Source organism: Bison bison, unplaced genomic scaffold (genome assembly GCF_000754665.1).
Source record: "Bison bison bison isolate TAMUID 2011002044 unplaced genomic scaffold, Bison_UMD1.0 scf7180017864221, whole genome shotgun sequence".
NCBI lineage: Eukaryota > Metazoa > Chordata > Mammalia > Artiodactyla > Bovidae > Bison > Bison bison.
In genome coordinates, this window is record NW_011494793.1 from 821,908 (window position 1) to 827,188 (window position 5,281).

Below are 5,281 nucleotides of genomic sequence, written 5' to 3' on the forward strand. Positions count from 1 at the left end.
ATGACCACAGGAAAAACCATAGCCTTGACTAGACAGACCTTTGTTGGCAAAATAATGTCTCTGCTTTTCAATATGCTATCTAGGTTGGTCATAACTTTTCTTCCAAGGAGTAAGCATCTTTTAATCCCTCCCAAATTCCATTCTGCCCTTCTCTCTTTAAAAAAAAAAAATAAATTTTTTTTTAAATCTAGTTGCAAAGAACAGAGGCTCCTCTCTGGTTGTGGGGCATGGGCTTCTCATTGAGGTGGCTTCTCTAGCTGTGGAGCACAAGCTAGGGCACACGGGCTCAGTACTGGCAGCTCCCAGGCGCTAGAGCATGGGCTCAGTAGTTGTGACACTGGGGCTCAGTTGCTCACAGCATGTGGAATCTTCCTGGACCAGGGATCAAACCTGTATCCCCTGCATTGGCAGGCAGATTCCTATCCTCTGCGCTAACAGGGAAGTCCTTTGCCTTTCTCTTATAAGGACATGTACTGGATTTAGAGCCCGTCCTAACATCGGAGCTGATCTCATTCAAGATTCTTAATTATGTCTGCAAAGAGCCTTTTCTCAAATAAGGTCACAGTCACATGTTCCAGGGGTGAGGGCTTGGACACACTTTTTTTGGGAGGGTTCTATTCAGTCCTCTACCATGAGTCTATGATACATGGAGTGACTGATGAGGTCAAAGAGACAGGTAGGGTCTTTTTTTAAGAAGACTAGATTTTACTCTAAATGTTGGGGAAAGAGACTGAATAGTTTTCAACCGGAGATGCCACCAGCTGGCTGAGACAGGGAAAACAAACTTCAGTGGATCAAGCTGGAGACAGGAAGATGAGCGGAGAGGCGATGGTAGAGCCTGGACTGGGTGGGAGGCTCCTGAAGAGTTTAACTGGGGACAAACGGGAGGAATTGAGAATAACTCTGGGTTTGGGGCCTGAACAACTGAGTGAATGAACGACAATTAATGAGATGGAGAAGACTGGGGGCCAGTCAGATGGGCCAGGAGGGAGGTATTGGTCATCATCCCCATACTGTAGCTGAGTCTCAGAGAAGGAAGGGCTTGGCCAAAGTCATGCATGCGTGCTTAGTCACTCAGTCTTGTCCCATTCTCTGCAATCTTTTGGACTGTAGTCCACCAGGCTCCATGGGATTTCCCAGGCAAGAAAACTGTAGGGGTTGCCATTTCCTCCTGCAAGGTATCTTCCTGACCCAGGGATTGAACCTGTGTCTCCAATGTCTCCTGCACTGCAAGCAGGTTCTTTACCCACTAAGTCATATATATATACACACACACACATATATATATATATCACTAACTGAATTAACCACCTAGTGTGTGTCCTCCAAACCCATGTATGGTGGCTTGAATTGTGTCTCTTCATAGAGATGTTTGATTCAAGTCCTAATCTTTGTTACCTGTAACTATGATCTGACTTGGAAATGGGGTCTTTGCAGATGTTAATCAAGTTAAGAAGCGGTCATAACTGGATTAGGGTAGATGATGTCCTTGTAAGGGAAGGGAAAGCTGGACACAGGCGCATAGGAAGGACATTATGTGATGATGGAGGCAGAGCTTGGGTGATGTAGCCCCAAGCCAAGGGATGCCATGGAAGCTGGAAGAGGCAAGGAAGGACTTCCAGCATCTCGAACTGGAAAAGAATAGATTTCTGAGAATGTTCATGGTGGCCCAGTGGCTAAGACTGTGCACTCCCAATGCAAGGGGTCTGGGTTTGATCCCTGGTCAGGGAACTAGCTCCCACATGCAACTAAAGGTCTGGCATGACCCTGCACACTGTGACTGAGACCCAGTGCAACCAAGTTAATTGAATAAATAATAAATATATTTTAAAAAAAGGAATAGATTTATGTTGTTTTAAGCCACCTTGTCTGTGGGACTTTGTTATAACAGCCCCAGGAATCCAGTTCACCAAGCTTTGTCCAGGGGGCTCCACCATGATATGACCTGGAGCAGCGAGCTCCACGGCTCAGCCTGCTGGCACTGTGACAACCAATATGACAGAATGTAGAGGCAGAAAGCCCAAGAACAAGGTGCTGATCAGATTTGGTGCCTGGTGATACCCCAGTTCCTGACTTGCAGACAGTTGCCTTTTTGCTGTGTTCTCACACGACCTTTCTTCTCTGTCTTTCTCTTAGAAGGACACTGATCTTATCATGAGGGGCCTACACTTTTGACCCAATCACCTCCCAAAGGCTCCTAGTCACCTCCAAACACTATCACAAGACAGGTAATTTTATGTGTCAACTCAGCTGGTTGGAGGGATGGCCCAGGTAGCTGGAGAAAGGGGTGTGTCCATGAAGGTGTTTTCAGAAGAGATGAGCATCTGAACTGGTGAACTGAGTAAAGCAGATGGCCTTTGACAACACACTTGCGTCTTTCCAATCAGCTGAGGCCTTGTTCAGGTCAGTTCAGTTGTTCAGTCATGTCTGAAGCCTTGTGACCCCATGGACTGCAACATGCCAGGCTTCCCTGTCCATCACCAACTCCTAGAGCTTGCTCAAACTCATGTCCATCGAGCTGGTGATGCCATCCAACCATCTCATCCTCTGTCGTCACTTCTCCTCCTGCCTTTCAATCTTTCCCAGAATCAGGGTCTTTTCCAATGAATTGGTTCATCACATCAGATGGCCAAAGTATTGGAGTTTCAGCTTCAGGATCAGTCCTTCCAATGAATATTCAGGACTGATCCCCTTTAGGATGGACTGGCTGGACCTCCTTGCCATCCAAGGGACTCTCAACAGTCTTCTCCAACACCACAGTTCAAAAGCTTCAATTCTTTGGCACTTAGTTTTCTTTATACTCCAACTCTCACATCCATACATGACCACTGGAAAAACCATAGCTTTGACTAGATGGACCTTTGTTGGCAGAGTAATGTCTCTGCTTTTTAATATGCTATCTAGGTTGGTCATAGCTTTTCTTCCAAGGAGTGTGCATCTTTTAATTTCATAGCTGAAGTCACCATCTGCAGTGATTTTGGAGCCCCCCAAAATAAAATCTCTCACTATTTCCATTGTTTCCCCATCTATTTGCCATGAAGTGATGAGACCGGATGCTATGATCTTAGTTTTCTGAGTGCTGAGTTTTAAGTCTACTTTTTCACTCTCCTTTTTCACTTTAAGTAGAGCAAAAAAATAAGAAGGGCAAATTCACTCTCCCTGCTTGAACTGAAATATCCATATTTTCCTGCCCTTAGACATTAGTACATCTGACTTTTTTTTTTTTTTTTTGCCACATCCTGCAGCATGTGGAATCTTACTTCCCTGACTAGGGATTCAACCTGTGCTCCTTGCATTGGAAGGAAGTATGGAGTCAACCACTGGGCCACTAGGGAAGTTTCTGATTCTTGAATAATTTGTTATGACAGCCTCAGAAAACTAATATGCCCACTGAACAAAATCCTAAAAGGACCTTCCCTCCACACCATGACCCTGGAACAGAACTGCAACTAGATAAGTGAATGACAGGCCTGTTCTGTCTGAATGCACACATGGGCACTTGTCAGTGGGCAGTCACACATTTTTTTTTTTAAACCAAACATTCCAGACTGTTTCCTGAAGGGATGCACATTTTTCAAAACCCTATAAAGCAAAGGCTTTTGTTTGTGTATCTCTCAGATTTTTTAACATTACACAAGTAGTACAACGTGGATAAGTGAATCACTTTGCTGGGAGCCCAAAATAAGAAATCTAAAACAATTAAAAAGGAAAAATGAAAACTACAGGGAATTCCTTGGTGGTCCAGTAGTTAGGACTCTGCACTTTCACTGCCGAGAGTGTGGATTCAATCCCTCACTGGGGAACTAAGATCCCACAGGCTGCATGGTGTGGCCAAAAATGTAAAATGAAATGACATAATATAACGTCACACAAAATAAAAAGAATCTGTTATTTAAAAAGGACTTCCCTGGTTGTCAGGAAGCATTTAACAGGAGGCTTCCTGTGTGCTGTTTTGGATCTGTCAGGAATCCTCTGCTCCTTATTAATTCCTGAATATTCAGGAATTAAGAGGAGAGGCAAGCCTCTCCAGGGACTGAGGAATCCAGGCATTTCCTTCATTAGCATTTCTATATGGTGATAAATACCCTCCTCTTTCCTGTGAACCATACGGTAAAAGTGATTGTTTACAAATCTCTCTCTTTAATATGGATCGCCTATGTTTTGTAAGTCTTGAATTTTAATCTTTATCTTTGCTGAGAATAACTACTTTGTAAGACAGTATATATGCCCACATCATGTTGATTAAAACACCTTTGCTCCATCAGAGCTCTGGTCCCCGTGTCTGTCTTTCTCTCCCTCTCTCTCCCTCTCCCTCCCTCTCTTTTTCAGGCTGATCCCCTGGAGCGCAGAGGCTCTCTGAGTTCACTTCCCTGCCTGGGCTTCTAAGACCCTCTCGAGAAGGTGCTCTTCGCCTTCACCCCATCGAGAGGGCGTCTGAGGCCTCCGTGAACAGAGCAAGCCCCGTGCAGGGGCTTCATTGGCTTTCTGTGTAAACCAAGGAATATCAGCCTCTTTCTCTCCTTTACTTTCTTATCGTCTACTCCAGACCACCAAGTTCTGGTCCATTAAAGGACCTCAACAAGTGGCACCCAGAACAGGGACTTGGTACACATAGGCAGATTCTCGGACGGAGTGACCCCAGGGCCTATTGAGGCCAGTAAGTACTAAGACATGGGTAAAAAGGCTGGAAAGCCCCATCACTTTTCTACTTTACTTCATCACTTATTTAAAGTTCAGGGATCTAACGAAATGCATGCTGATTTTTTAGCTAGATTAGAAACTGCTATTTCCCGTACTGTAATTGGAGAAGAAGCCAAAAGGCAACTAGAGAAATTACTTGCTTATGAAAATGCAAATCAGGAATGTCAAAAAGCTATAGCTCCAATTCGTGAGATAGGGACGATTATCGATTATTTGAAGGCTTGTCGCGATCTAGGATTAGACACTCAAAAGATGCAAATGGTAGCTGAAACAATCGCTGCTGCCTTAAGAAAGGGAAATAAAGGATGCTTTACATGTGGAAATAAGAACCATTTAAAAAGGGACGGCCCTAAGAAAGCTAAAAAAAAAAAGAAAAGAAAAAATATATAAAAGTAAAAAACCTCCAAAAATCTGCCCTCACTACCATTGAGGAATGCATTGGGCCAAAGATTGTAAGTACATTGAAAGAAAACCTATTCCGGAAGACTCCAAGCAGGGACCCCCAGGTCCCCTTCAGCAAAAACCTGAGACAAATTCCATCTTTTACCTGAAACCCTCAACATCTGGCAGTGCTGCCATC